This window comes from Ranitomeya variabilis, chromosome 2, assembly GCF_051348905.1.
Source record: "Ranitomeya variabilis isolate aRanVar5 chromosome 2, aRanVar5.hap1, whole genome shotgun sequence".
Lineage (NCBI taxonomy): Eukaryota > Metazoa > Chordata > Amphibia > Anura > Dendrobatidae > Ranitomeya > Ranitomeya variabilis.
Window position 1 is genome coordinate 428,803,844 of NC_135233.1, and position 15,962 is coordinate 428,819,805.

The following is a 15,962-nucleotide window of genomic DNA, read 5'->3' on the forward strand; positions in this document are numbered from 1 at the left end:
ACGCGCCTGTTCTTCTCTCTCCTGCACGCTCACAAAACGATATTCTTTCCTCCTGTATATCACTATCCAGGAGCTGCAGCACTTTCTCGTGGCTGCACTGCCCCTCTGCTTCCTTCCCCTCTGTCTCTCTGACAGGAACTAACTCTTTCCCTCCAAACCAGAATTTATATATAGGGAAGCCATCCATAAACTGGATCAGGGCTCCCCCTTCTGGCCTGGAGTGTGAATATGTTGTGTGCTTTGTGGTTACCTGATAAAAGAGATCTTCCTTCGCTTCTAAGCGTGACATCACTCTCCCCATGAGGAAAGCAATGCCACTGTGACAACCAGGACCCTGGGGTGTCACACACATAATGCAATATAGCAGCATAGTACTGGACATTAAATGGCCCATTACTGTAGGGTTAGTGCATGGAAATGTAAGTTCTTAAAGGGAGTTTTCCAGGCTTAAGACATTGATCGCCTGCCATTAGGATAAGACACGGATATTGGGTCGGTGGGGGTCTGACAATCAGCACCCCCATCGATCAGCTCTGGTGGCAGGACGTACAAAGTATAGAGTGCCGGGACTACACAACTCCATACACAGTGTAGTGGCCATTCCTGGTACTGCAGCTCCTCTTCACTTCAATGGTACCAGGCAGGAAGTGGCCCCTATACAGTGTATAGCGCTGTGCTGTACATCCAGCTGCAACCGATGACTAGTGAGGGTACAGGGGGTCAGACACCCACCCATCTGATATTAAATACCTATTTTAAAGATAGCTTATCAGTATCATAAGCCTGGAAACCCCCTTAAGGAGGGGTGGTGGGTGTGAAGAAACCAGATTGTATCTTAATTTCCCAGACAACCATGTTTTTGCAAAAACCAAAAGAACTGGCTTTTTATCTGTATATTGGCTTGTGAATTTAAGTGTCTGGTGGGTCAAGAAGACAGACTTGCCCACTGATATACTATCTAACATACTGTGTAAGGGTACCGTTACACAAAACGATTTACCAATGATCACGACCAGCGATACGACCTGGCCGTGATCGTTGGTAAGTCGTTGTGTGGTCGCTGGGGAGCTGTCACACAGACAGCTCTCCAGCGACCAACGATGCCGAAGTCCCCGGTAACCAGGGTAAACATCGGGTTACTAAGCGCAGGGCCGCGCTTAGTAACCCGATGTTTACCCTGGTTACCAGTGTAAAAGTAAAAAAAAACAAACACTACATACTCACATTCCGGTGTCCGTCAGGTCCCTCGCCGTCTGCTTCCCGCACTGACTGAGTGCCGGCCGTAAAGTGAAAGCAGAGCACAGCGGTGACGTCACCGCTGTGCTGTGCTTTTACTTTCCGGCCGGCAGTCAGTCAGTGCGGGAAGCAGACGGCTAAGGACCTGACGGACACCGGAATGTGAGTATGTACGTTTTTTTTTTTTTTACATTTACGATGGTAACCAGGGTAAACATCGGGTTACTAAGCACGGCCCTGCGCTTAGTAACCCGATATTTACCCTGGTTACCACTGTAAAACATCGCTGGCATAGTTGCTTTGGCTGTCAAACACGACGATACACGCCGATCTGACGACCAAATAAAGTTCTGAACTTTCAGCAACGTCCAGCGATATCACAGCAGGATCCTGATCCCTGCTGCCTGTCAAACACAACGATATCGCTAGCCAGGATGCTGCAACGTCACGGATCGCTAGCGATATCGTTTAGTGTGAAGGTACCTTTAAGGTACCTTCACACGAAACGACTTTGTAACGATATCGCTAGCGATCCGTGACGTTGCAGCGTCCTCGCTAGCGATATCGTTTAGGTTGACACGCAGCAGCGATCAGGATCCTGCTGTGATGTCGCTGGTCGCTGAATAAAGTCCAGAACTTTATTTGGTCGTCTGATCGCCGTGTATCGTTGTGTTTGAAAGCAAAAGCAACGATACCAGCGATGTTTTACACTGGTAACCAGGGTAAACATCGGGTTACCAAGCGCAGGGCCGCGCTTAGTAACCCGATGTTTACCCTGGTTACCAGCGTAAAAGTTAAAAAAACAAACAGTACATGCTCACCTGCGCGTCCCACAGCGTCTGCTTCCTGACACTTACTGAGCGCCGGCCCTAAAGTGAAAGTGAAAGCACAGCGGTGACGTCACCGCTGTGCTGTTAGGGCCGGAGCTCAGTCAGTGTCAGGAAGCAGACGCCGGGGGACGCGCAGGTGAGCATGTACTGTTTGTTTTTTTTACTTTTACGCTGTAACCAGGGTAAACATCGGGTTACTAAGCGCGGCCCTGCGCTTAGCAACCCGATGTTTACCCTGGTTACCCGGGGACCTCGGCATCGTTGGTCGCTGGAGAGCGGTCTGTGTGACAGCTCCCCAGCGATCAAACAGCGACGCTGCAGCGATCGGCATCGTTGTCGCTATCGCTGCAGCGTCGCTTCGTGTGAAGGTACCCTAAGGGTACTGTCACACAGTCACACTTTGATCGCTACGACCGTACGATCCGTGACGTTCCAGCGATATCCATACGATATCGCTGTGTCTGACACGCAGCAGCGATCAGGGATCCTGCTGAGAATCGTACGTCGTAGCAGATCGTATGGAACTTTCTTTCGTCGCTTGATCACCCGCTGACATCGCTGGATCGTTGTGTGTGACAGCGATCCAGCGATGTGTTCGCTTGTAACCAGGGTAAACATCGGGTAACTAAGCGCAGGGCCGCGCTTAGTAACCCGATGTTTACCCTGGTTACCAGCGTAAACGTAAAAAAACCAAACAGTACATACTCACATTCCGGTGTCTGTCCTCCGGCGTCTCAGCTTCTCTGCACTGTGAGCGCCGGCCAGCCAGAAAGCGAGTACAGCGGTGACGTCTGACGTCACCGCTGTGCTTTCCGGCCGCTGTGCTTACACAGTGCAGAGAAGCTGAGACGCCGGAGGACAGACACCGGAATGTGAGTATGTACTGTTTGTTTTTTTTACGTTTACGCTGGTAACCAGGGTAAACATCGGGTTACTAAGCACGGCCCTGCGCTTAGTAACCCGATGTTTACCCTGGTTACCCGGGGACTTCGGCATCGCTCCAGCGCCGTGATTGCATGTGTGACCGCAGTCTACGAGGCTGGAGCGATAATCATACGATCGCTGCGACGTCACGGATCGTGCCGTCGCAGCGATCAAAATGGCACTGTGTGACGGTACCCTAAAGGTACCGTCACATTAAGCGACGCTGCAGCGATAGCGACAGCGATGCCGATCGCTGCAGCGTCGCTGTTTGGTCGCTGGAGAGCTGTCACACAGACCGCTCTCCAGCGACCAACGATGCCGAGGTCCCCGGGTAACCAGGGTAAGCATCGGGTTGCTAAGCGCACGGCCGCGCTTAGTAACCCGATGTTTACCCTGGTTACCAGCGTAAAAGTTAAAAAAACAAACAGCACATACTCACCAGCGCGTCCCCCAGCCTCTGCTTCCTGACACTGACTGAGCTCCGGCCCTAACAGCACAGCGGTGACGTCACCGCTGTGCTTTCACTTTCAGTTTAGGCCGGCGCTCAGTCAGTGTCAGGAAGCAGAGGCTGGGGGACGCGCTGGTGAGTATGTGCTGTTTGTTTTTTTAACTTTTACGCTGGTAACCAGGGTAAACATCGGGTTACTAAGCGCGGCCCTGCGCTTAGTAACCCGATGTTTACCCTGGTTACCAGTGTAAAATATCGCTGGTATCCTTGCTTTTGCTGTCAAACACGGCGATACACGGCGACCTAGCGACCAAATAAAGTGCAGACCTTCTAGCAGCGACCAGCAATTTCACAGCGGGATCCAGATCGCTGCTGCGTGTCAAATTCAGCGATATCGCTATCCAGGTCGCTGCAACGTCACGGATCGCTGGCGATATCGCCTAGTGTGACGGTACCTTAAGTCTGTATTAGTGACTGTACAATGAATGTGTTAAGCTTTGTTTATTGATGTGTGCTTATATGCTAATAGTGCTACTTAATCCCATCACCATTGTTTACCTTATCTTGATGTTGGACTGAAAGACCCTGGGTAATTCTAATAATAGCTTACATGCCTTGGGTATAAAAAGGCTCAGAGATCACATCCTGGGTGACTGAAGTAATACAGAGCTACCAGCCGGACATTCTGCAAACCACACTACAGACAGGAGAAAGGACTGCAGCCAATTCATCATGGCACCATCACGAGGGACACTGATCTATGATTCTATAGGAAACAACCTAGGGGTTTTTGGCTCCGGTTGGGAGGACACAGATCTGATCCAGTGACCATCTCTGAACCATGGATATGTTTGGAGAAAGCCAGGTATGGGACCTGCTGGTCACCTGGTTCCATGGAGAAAGTCAGATAAGCCACGTGGTGGCTCTCGTGTCAACTGGCTTTGGACCTTGTACGGACTCTATGGACAGTTCTTGGTCATCTCCCTATGCTTGTCGTTACCTCTTCTCTGTGCGTGCATCCACAGATGGTATAGTGACCCTGGGAGCTCTGACATCATGTTATACTGGAAATACGTGGAGACGCAGTGATCTTTTATATGCGCCCATGTGACCCTGGGAGCTCTGACATCATGTTATACTGGAAATACGTGGAGACGCAGTGACCTTTTATATGCGCCCATGTAACCAAACAATTCCAGCCATGGTGGGATTGTTCTGTTTGCTATTGTGTGTTGTGGTTCAATAAAGTATTGCCACACTGTTTTACCTTAACCCTGTGTTGTCTGTGTAGTGTATTGCCCACGGGGAGATAGAGCGGGCGTTCAGTGGTATGAGCCGTGGTCCATGCAGTCTTGCTAAAGACAGCCGGGCCAGCGGACGAGAGCACCTACTGACCCCATTTTTCCACAGTGGGGTTTAATTATTTAGAAAGCCCAGCACTCTAAAATTAAAGCAGAACCTGTTACTTTCTCTTCGGTCAAGGTTTCTTACGGCCATCCAAGAGGGCTCTGTGTTCCTCCATGTCCTGTTACTCCCCTCCTCCATATTTTGTGTTCGCCCCCCCCCTGGAGAGTCCCAGCGTCAGGCATAAGAGACCTTAACGGAGCACTGGTTTGGGGGAGATTTAGGTGGCAACTCTTTGCAAACTCTTCAGAGACTGGACTGACTGTTCTTGGATAAGTCTTTATGGGACTTTCTCTTTGGCCAACTTTTCTTACGGGTCATCTCTCCATGACCCGTGTCCCCTCCTCCATAATCTGTAATTGCCCGCTGGAAAATCCTGGTGTAAGGCACAAAAGACCTTAAAGAACCACCGGTTTCCGGGAAATTTAGGTAGCAACTCTTTGCCAACACTTCTGACAGTGGACTTACCATTCTTTGATTAGAGAAGTCTGAAAGTCCAAGGCTAAAAGGTCTACAGCCCCTAAACTAGACAGCCTATTTTTTAAGGGTTTGTCCAGTTTAGAAAAACCCATTTCTATACACCCTACTAGGCAATTCTGAGATAATAGCGTCTCTCTCTCTCTCTCTCTGAAGGACCCTTCTAACAAGTGGGAATTATTAAAAATGGAAGACCCCTTTAATTGCAAGATACAGGAACAAATAGGTGGAAATAAAAGTAAAAGTGTTTATGAAAACAAATGTGACTTTTCTAAACCTTCTGTTTTGGAAAAAAATTGATGAAGAAATTGTATAAATATTAAATTTCTTATATAATGTTATTATTGAAAATGATCCACACACTTCCAAAGCTGCAAATATACCCATTCTGTGCAATGCAATGCAGGCTGTACATGGCAATGCTCCTGAGCTCCCCCTAGTGGTGGCTGCTGACAGTCAGTATTTTATTATCTGAGTCAACTACAAAGGATTTCGAGCTTCATATAAAAAAAATAAAACGAAATAGTCAAAATTTAAATTAGGAATCTAATCAGGAGAACAGAGTTGAAAGGTGAAGATGCTGCTCCAAGAGAGATCTAGAACTTTCCATCTGTGACCTCTGCACCATACACATACTGTATATATTTTTCCATTTTATATAAAACTTATATGGCAGCCCCATTAATAAAGCTGAACACGCGGGTTGTGTATTTTACGGTCTTCACTTTTTATATACGGCTCACCTTCCATTATTCACAAATCTGCAGGAACCACGTGAGGCAGGAATAGAACTAATAACGAAAAATTGTGGGGGTAGGGGGGCGCATATGGATTAGATTGCCCCTGATCCCTGCTGAGGATCACACTCATATTTTAAAAAGACAAAAAAAAAAATGCAGAATTTAAAGTGAAATTATATTAATGAAAAGGACTGGAGCCCCCATACAAATGTATCAGCAGAATTGCTAAGCAGGAAGGGTCACAGGCTGCCCAACAAACGTAATAGAGGAGAAGCGAAGAGCCATCTGATGGCGGTACGGAGACTCCCACTAGGAAAGAATGGAAGTCACAAAATCTATCTACTTTTTTCATTTTCCGTCATCGGAGCTGTTTTATACTATTTTGAGGTACATTTGACATTTTGATCATTTTGACCAGGGGCGGACTTATCATTGGTGCAACCTGTGCAGCCGCAGAGGGGCCCAAGAGGTCAGAGGGCCACTACCACCTCCAAAACAGGTGGAATTGTGCATTATGATGAGCTCTCGGGCTACAAAGGGCCCACATATTGCTCTTGGACAGGGGCCTCTTCTGTATATGTCCGCCAGTGGTTCGCTCCAATCGCTCCAATTGCTTCTGTTAGAGGCAGGTGCTGGCTGTATAACACTGCCGGCATCCACCATGCATGCAACGCGCTTAGCTCCTGAGCTTGCTCCATACACCTATGTATACCCCTTCTCACATGTAAAGCGCCATGGAATAAATGGAGCTATAATAATAAATAAAAATAGTAATAATATACCTGCATAGTAATAACAATCTTTATATAGCGCTAACATATTCCGCAGCGCTTTACAGTTTGCACACATTATCATCACTGTCCCCGTTGGGGCTCACAATCTAAATTCCCTATCAGTATGTCTTTGGAATGTGGGAGGAAACCGGAGTGCCCGGAGGAAACCCACGCAAACACAGGGAGAACATACAAACTCCTTGCAGATGTTGTCCAAGGTGGGATTAGAACCCAGGACTCCAGTGCTGCAAGGCTGCAGTGCTATCCACTGAGCCACCGTGCTGCCCATACATGTATGACACTCATCAAGAAGGGCTTAAAGGGGTATTCCAGGTACAGTGCTATCTCTGACAGTCCTATGAAAGTAATTGACGCGTCATTCAAACAGGGGGCAAAAGTGCCCCGTTCTGACAATCTGTGGTGGATCTCAGCAGTCGGACTCTCATTTATCTGGAATATATAACCTACCTGATATTTTCTTCTTACCGGAATATGCATCATCCAATTTCATCCAGGATACAGTATAAATAATATAAACCCGATATCAGCGGTCAGAAAACAGCAGCTCTCCAGCTGTTGTAATACTACAACTCCCACCATGCTGGGAGTTATCGTTTCATAACAGCTGGAGAGCCACTGCCCGATTTAATATTAATGGGGTAAGCTGGAAAAAAAAAAAGAAAGAGCTCTAGATAGGCATGGCTAATTGACTAATCCATTGTGGAGAGGCACTTATATAGCATCTGTTCAGATCTCCAGTCCTCGCTTCACCTTTCCCTTCCAGGCCTCTCAATCTCGCCTTTTTTTAATTGGCTCGGAATAAAAACTGCTTTTCTTTAACTCCGGGAAAGAAAAAAAAAATCCTCAAGGCCTTCAAACATTTCTAAGTTTGAAGGGAAGCAGCATGAACCAATTTGCATATGAAGGAGAATTCGGGTTCAGGAAATGGACGCAAACACCTCATAGCTGAACCCCAGTAAGGAGCACGGCTGTTCCTCTGACCAGGGTTGTAATTGAATCATTAACATCCCAGGTATCTGAAGTAGACAGCAGAACGACTTCTATTGTGTGTCATACCGGGCCCCAAGTGAGATCCCCCTCTGGCCCCGGGGCACAATCCACACAACAAAGTGAGTGTTCCTGCTCCTGGCTTTTACAATTTGCTAATTTTAGAGCAATTAAATTCTAATTATTCTTCCTCCTTACTTGACTCCTTGGAAAAATGTGACCCGGGACAACTGGGAAAAGCGATACCTTGTCAATGATGTGTCTGTTATGGCCACACATGTTGGACAAAATTTACATTGACCCCAAAGACTTTCATTATGGCTCGATGGAAGCTCTGAGTTGGGATAATAGAAGTCTAAAGGCCACCGTACACATTAGAAGAACGTCATCCAAACACAACCTCCATAAGAGCATTCATTCCTGCTCATCGGCCGGGGGTAAACATGTCACCCAACATCTGATGGACATCCAAAACGCTCATTTGTCAGGCAATCAAAAGACACGGGTAGCAGCACATCGTCAACAGTGTATGAGATGCCAAAAATAGATGCAGTTTTTGTAGGCCTGTGTGAATGGACCATAAACAAGTGCTTAAACGGGAGGGATCGGACAAGTTGAATTACATCTCCTGATCCTCCACCAAAAGTGTCTGGCAGCAGCTTTGTCCACTCCCCCATTGAAAACCAACTCATATTTGGCCAAATAATGTATTTGTAATGCCTGCTGCAGCGCAGTAACGCCCAACCTCCACCAAAGGGGTGCGGGTGAAGGAAAACAGGTACACTCACAGTGAAATCACAGAGCAGCAAGCAGGAGCCACTGGGTTGCAAAAGAGTAGTCAGACAAAGCCAAGTCAGCAACAGAGAGGGAACGAAATACCAGAGGTCACAGCAATACACATGGTCAGAAACAAGCCAAAGAAGTCAGAGCCAGCGCTGATCGGGAGCAGAAAAGCCAGAGATGCAAGACAGTCAAACAGGTCAGAGGACAAGCCGGGTCAAATACCAGGGGGTCACAACACAGAGAGCGAGTACTACAACGGGCGAAGTTACAGGGGAACACAGGAACGGGACCTAGGTAAACGGGCAGAGGACAAAGCAGGGTATAATGGGTCAGCTGCTTAAGCCAGAGACTGGAACTATAACTGACACAGCTTGCAGATAATAGCGGACTAAAATAGCCAGACAGATACCAAAACGAGGCAGGGAAGATTAACCCCCGCATGACCATCCCAGGGAGAGAATTATCAGAAACAAACCACGGACTGGATCATGCTAGTATTCATATGCATGGCAGAGTTGGGAGAGCTAGCCATGGACCTTATGTAGTGGTCGGCAATTCTTTATCTAAGGTCTACCGTAGAATGTAAGTCCGCAAGGACAGGGTCCTCTCCCCTCTGTACCAGTCTGTCATTGTAAATTTGTCTAATGTTAACGATATCTATAACCCTGTATGTATCCCCTTTCTCATGTACAGCACCATTGAACTAATGGTGCTATATAAATAAATAAATAATAATAATAATAATACAGGTAGTGGGCTAAAGCAAACTCTCCAAAACGGCCTCAAACTATCATAGGTCTCTAATAATATTTGTCTTCTTATATGGACAATTTACATAAATTTCATTAAAATCTATTTTTTTATTATCTTAAAAAATACCTTAAAAACACACAATAAGAAAATGGTCTACACAAAAAAAACTCTCGTTCAACCAGCGCACAATTTAGGGAAGGAATCAATTTAAATGATCGTCCACTTGTCTTTACTAGGGATAATATTTTCATTTAAACCCCATCTTCTTATATGGGCCAAAGAGACCTTTTGAGCCCCCTAAGGCTACTACAAGCCCTGCACCCATTATGCCCCTGTCTATGGACACCTTTGGGGTACATCCACACAAAGAAAATAAGCAGTTAAAAAAATATGCCGAATTTTGCTGCGGATTTTGCCGCTGATCAACTTCCACTGCCAGTTTTCACTGCAGCTCCTGGATAAGATTTTGTAAAAAGTTGTTTGTTTTTTTCTGGATTTTCTGCATGCAAATTCAAATGATAAATCTGCTCAATAGACGTTCCCATGTGCACAACAGCAGTGATTTTCTACCATGGTTTTCCCAAATCATGACAAAAATGCTGTTGTTTTGTTACGACTAAGTAAAAACATGATAGCAACATGTGAACCCTCGTTGAGTCTAAAATGATGACGACTGAAAACTTTTGATAGCTGTCTTTAGGATGAAACCTTAAAGGGTAATTCCCATGTCAACAAGTTATCAGCAATCCATTTTTACCGGGACCCCACCTATCCTGAAATTGGGCTCTGAAAAGCTTTCTTAAAATGGACCAATAGTCATACATGAAAGTCACCACTGTATTCATTGTCTCTGGGGCATAATTCGGCTATCGCCGGCACTGTAACGGGGCATTTCAGGGTCTCACTGTCAGGAGGTCCCAGCAATCCCCTACTGTGTAAAGGTGGGAATAACCCTAGAACCTATTTTTACTTGGAGGTCTTTTGCCATCTATACTGGAAAAACAAACCAGGATGGGATGTTAAGGACCAAAAGGTCATGTTTCTCCAGGACACAGCTGACACTTCAGGATATACTAATTGTCTTACCAAATTTTTAAGGGATCCACTTGAAGTGCATTTTATTGCGGGACTCAAACAATTACACCCCACACCCTCCTGTTTAGCATCAAAGTGGATGCAAAGTGCTGCAAAAACAACTGGGATGACTTTGACATTTACAACATGCAAATAATTTTCCATCTAAGTGTAAATTTAATTCTGTTTCCTACACAGAGAAAGGGGCCGGGTAAGGAGCAACTTCATTGATAGGACCAAATTGTCAGGGGAGAAAAGCATCTTCAAAAAAGAGTAAAAGACAATTAAAGTGCAATCTGCAAAGCGGGAGAAGTCTACAATAACTATTTCTTCTTTTATCCTGTAGAAGAAACCCTTTTGACCAGTTGACATGAACAATAATGCGCCTTCAGGTGGAGATATGTAGAATGTCTACTTTACTTAAGGTAGAAAATAAAAATTCCCAGTTGCCTCGTCCATTTGTCCACAATCTATAGACTGTTTTACGATAGTCTGTGATCGGCTTTTGACTACAGACTATAATAAACCACAATATTACAGTCAATGAGTACAGCCCCCCATTCACAATAGACAGATGTTGCCCAAATGATGGTTCCACTGATTGTTCAACCTGCAGCTATCTCTCCTGAGTCATCCAACACAGGAGACTCTTCTTGAGGCGTCTTATCTCCCTGGAAAACCAAACGATCAGTCCTGGAAAATCCAACATGCCAAATCCTTCTTTCCCCTGGCATTATCTGTTGGGTTAGAATCGGGAGGCCCCACGCACATTAGACTGTAGGCCAAGCCCACAGATATCGGCAGATTCAGCCAATATTAGTCTAATGGGTAAGAAGGCAATAATGGGCCTCATATTGGAGTATGTATTGACTCCATATTACTCCACAATCAAAATATAGAAGTACATATAAATATAATGGTTTTACAATGGCAACACAAAGCTATACGTACACAATGTGGACTTCAGTGGAGCAAGATAAAAAGACCTGAACAATTCACGGCTTCTCTTGAGTATACTTTCATGTCTGCACAATGGGCATTAAATGGTCCGTCAAGATTAAAAAAATGCCCTTGTCCATTTACATTTCTGGCTATAATGAGCCACGATCAACTTTATATAAATTGATAGGTGGTCGCTCTTTAATGACCATTTCAAATGTGGCAACAGAATCATAGAATCATAAAATGATAGAATTGGTGGAGACCTCAAGGGTCATCTTGTCCAACCTCCTGCTCAATGCAGTAGTCACTAAACCATCTCAGACAGAAGTCTGTCCAGCCTCTGTGTGAAGACTTCCATTGAAGGAGAACTCACCACCTCTTGTGGCCGCCTGTTCCACTCATTGATCACGCTCACTGTCAAAAAGTTTTTTTACAATATCTAATTTGTATCTTCTCCCTTTCAGTTTTATTCCATTGCTTCTTGTGTTTCCATGTGCAAATGAGAATAATAATAATAATTATTATTATTATTTATTGTTATAGCGCCATTTATTCCATGGCGCTTTACATGTGAGGAGGGGTATACATAATAAAAAGAAGTACAATAATCTTAATACAAGTCATAACTGGTACAGGAGGAGTGAGGACCCTGCCCGCGAAGGCTCACAATCTACAAGGGATGGGTGAGAATACAGTAGGTGAGGATAGAGCTGGTCATGCAGCGGTTTGGTTGATCGGTGGTTACTGCAGGTTGTAGGCTTGTCGGAAGAGGTGGGTCTTCAGGTTCTTTTTGAAGATTTTGATGGTAGGCGAGAGTCTGATGTGTTGTGGTAGAGGGTTCCAGAGTAGGGGTGATACGCGAGAGAAATCTTGTATACGATTGTGGGAAGAGGAGATAAGAGGGGAGTAGAGAATGAGATCTTGTGAGGATCGGAGGTTGCGTGTAGGTAAGTACCGGGAGACGAGGTCACAGATGTATGGAGGAGACTGTTATGATCTGGTGGCCTAAGAGCAGCATGAGACGTACTCTGGAGAAGGTGGTACCTGTACTGACCGCAGACCCTGAACTTAACACCGCAACTAGAAGTAGCCGTGAAATGTACCTAGCGCTCCCTAGACATCTCGACACAGCCGGAGGACTAATTACCCCTAGAGATAGAAAAGGGAAAACTATCTTGCCTCAGAGAAAATCCCCAAAGGATAGACAGCCCCCACAAATATTGACTGTGAGAGGAGAGGGAAAAAACATACACAGACCGAAATGAGAATTTAGCAAAGGAGGCCACTTCTAGCTAAATAGAAAGGATAGGACAGAGTACTATGCGGTCAGTATTAAAACACTAGAAAATATCCACCACAGAAAATACAAAATCTCCACAGCTAACTAAAGATATGGAGGGTATATCTGCATCTCCAGAGATACCAGCTTGGCTAAACAAATCCTTATACAGACCAAGCTGGACAAGACAAAACATGGAAAAGAACTGAACAATAAGGCCACAGCATGTGGACAGCAAAAATCAAGGCCAGAACTTATCTTTGTTGACATGAACTGCAAAGCAGAAGAGACCAGGCAGGGATGTGAATCCTCCAGGAACAATGGACAACTGGCACTGACTAAAGGGTGAAGCAAGACTAAATAGCCCAGTCAAAATTGCAAAAAGTGAACACACCTGATAAATGCTGTGATTCAGAGACAGCAGCGCTACCACTTACAACCACCGGAGGGAGCCCAAGAGCAGAATTCACAACAGTACCCCCCCCTTGAGGAGGGGTCACCGAACCCTCACCAGAGCCCCCAGGCCGATCCAGACGAGCCAAATGAAAGGCACGAACCAAATCATCAGCATGAACATCGGAGGCAACAACCCAAGAATTATCCTCCTGGCCATAACCCTTCCATTTGACAAGATACTGAAGCTTCCGCCTCGAAAAACGAGAATCCAAAATCTTCTCAACCACATACTCCAACTCCCCATCAATCAACACCGGGGCAGGAGGATCAACAGAGGGAACAACGGGCACCACATATTTCCGCAACAAAGATCTATGAAAAACATTATGGATGGAAAAAGAGGCTGGAAGGGCCAAACGAAAAGACACTGGATTGATAATCTCAGAAATCCTATAAGGGCCAATAAACCAAGGCTTAAACTTAGGGGAAGAAACCTTCATAGGGACATGACGGGAAGACAACCAGACCAAATCCCCAACCCGAAGCCGGGAACCAACACACCGACGACGGTTAGCAAAACGCTGAGCCCCCTCCTGAGACAACACCAAATTGTCAACAATATGAGCCCAAATTTGCTGCAACCTGTCAACCACAGAGTCCACCCCAGGACAATCAGAAGGATCAACCTGCCCCGAAGAAAAACGAGGATGAAAACCAGAGTTACAAAAGAAGGGTGAAACCAAGGTAGCAGAACTAGCCCGATTATTAAGGGCAAACTCGGCCAATGCCAAGAAAGCCACCCAATCATCCTGATCAGCAGACACAAAGCATCTCAAATAAGTTTCCAAAGTCTGATTAGTTCACTCGGTTTGGCCATTTGTCTGAGGATGAAATGCGGAAGAAAAAGACAAATCAATGCCCAGCCTAGCACAAAAGGCCCGCCAAAACCTAGAAACAAACTGGGAACCTCTATCGGACACAATATTCTCCGGAATGCCATGCAAACGAACCACATGCTGAAAAAACAACGGAACCAAATCAGAAGAGGAAGGCAACTTAGGCAAAGGTACCAAATGAACCATCTTAGAAAACCGGTCACAAACCACCCAGATAACTGACATCCTCTGGGAAACCGGAAGATCCGAAATAAAATCCATAGAAATATGCGTCCAAGGCCTCTCAGGGACAGGCAAAGGCAAAAGCAAGCCACTAGCGCGGGAACAGCAAGGCTTGGCCCGCGCACAAGTCCCACAGGACTGCACAAAAGAACGCACATCCCGTGACAAAGAAGGCCACCAAAAGGACCTACCAACCAAATCTCTGGTACCAAAAATCCCAGGATGACCAGCTAACACAGAACAATGAACCTCCGAAATCACTTTACTAGTCCATCTGTCAGGAATAAACAATTTCCCCACTGGACAGCGGTCAGGTTTATCAGCCTGAAATTCCTGAAGAACCCGTCGTAAATCAGGGGAGATGGCAGAAAGAATCACCCCTTCCTTCAGAATACCGACCGGCTCAAGAACCCCAGGAGAATCAGGCAAAAAGCTCCTAGAGAGGGCATCAGCCTTAACATTCTTAGAACCCGGAAGATACGAGATCACAAAATCAAAACGGGAGAAAAACAGGGACCATCGGGCCTGTCTAGGATTTAGCCGTTTGGCAGACTCGAGATAAATCAGATTCTTATGATCGGTCAAGACCACAATACGGTGCTTGGCCCCCTCAAGCCAATGTCGCCACTCCTCAAATGCCCACTTCATAGCCAACAACTCATGAATGCCGACATCATAATTGAGTTCCGCAGGCGAAAACTTTCGAGAAAAGAAGGCACATGGTTTCATCAAGGAACCATCAGAATTCCTCTGAGACAAAACGGCCCCTGCCCCAATCTCAGAAGCGTCAACCTCAACCTGAAAAGGAAGAGAAACATCCGGCTGACGCAACACAGGGGCAGAAGTAAATCGGCGTTTAAGCTCCTGAAAGGCAGAAACAGCCGCAGAGGACCAATTCGTCACATCAGCGCCTTTCTTCGTCAAATCGGTCAGGGGTTTAACCACACTGGAGAAGTTGGCAATGAAACGGCGATAAAAATTAGCAAAGCCCAAAAATTTCTGAAGGCTCTTCATGGCTGTGGGCTGGATCCAATCATGAATGGCCTGAACCTTAAACGGATCCATTTCTATAGATGAGGGGGAAAAAATGAAGCCCAAAAAAGAAATCTTCTGTACTCCAAAGAGGCACTTAGACCCCTTCACAAACAAGGCATTATCACGAAGGATCTGAAATACCATCCTGACTTGTTTCACATGAGACTCCCAATCATCTGAAAAAATCAAAATATCATCCAAATATACAATCATGAATTTATCAAGATAATTCCGAAATATATCATGCATGAAGGACTGAAACACAGATGGAGCATTAGAGAGTCCGAATGGCATCAAAAGGTATTCAAAATGGCCTTCGGGCATATTAAACGCAGTTTTCCATTCGTCACCCTGCTTAATACGAACAAGATTATATGCCCCTCGAAGGTCAATCTTAGTAAACCAACTAGCCCCCTTAATCCTAGCAAACAGATCAGAAAGCAAAGGCAAAGGGTATTGGAATTTGACCGTGATCTTATTCAAGAGGCGATAATCAATACAGGATCTCAAGGAGCCATCTTTTTTGGCAACAAAAAAAAACCTGCTCCCAATGGTGAAGAAGATGGCCGAATATGCCCCTTCTCCAAGGACTCCTTAACATAGCTCCGCATGGCGGTATGTTCTGGCACAGACAGGCTGAAAAGTCGGCCCTTAGGGAACTTACAGCCTGGAATCAAGTCAATAGCACAATCACAGTCCCTATGTGGTGGAAGGGAACTGGACTTGGGCTCATTGAATACAT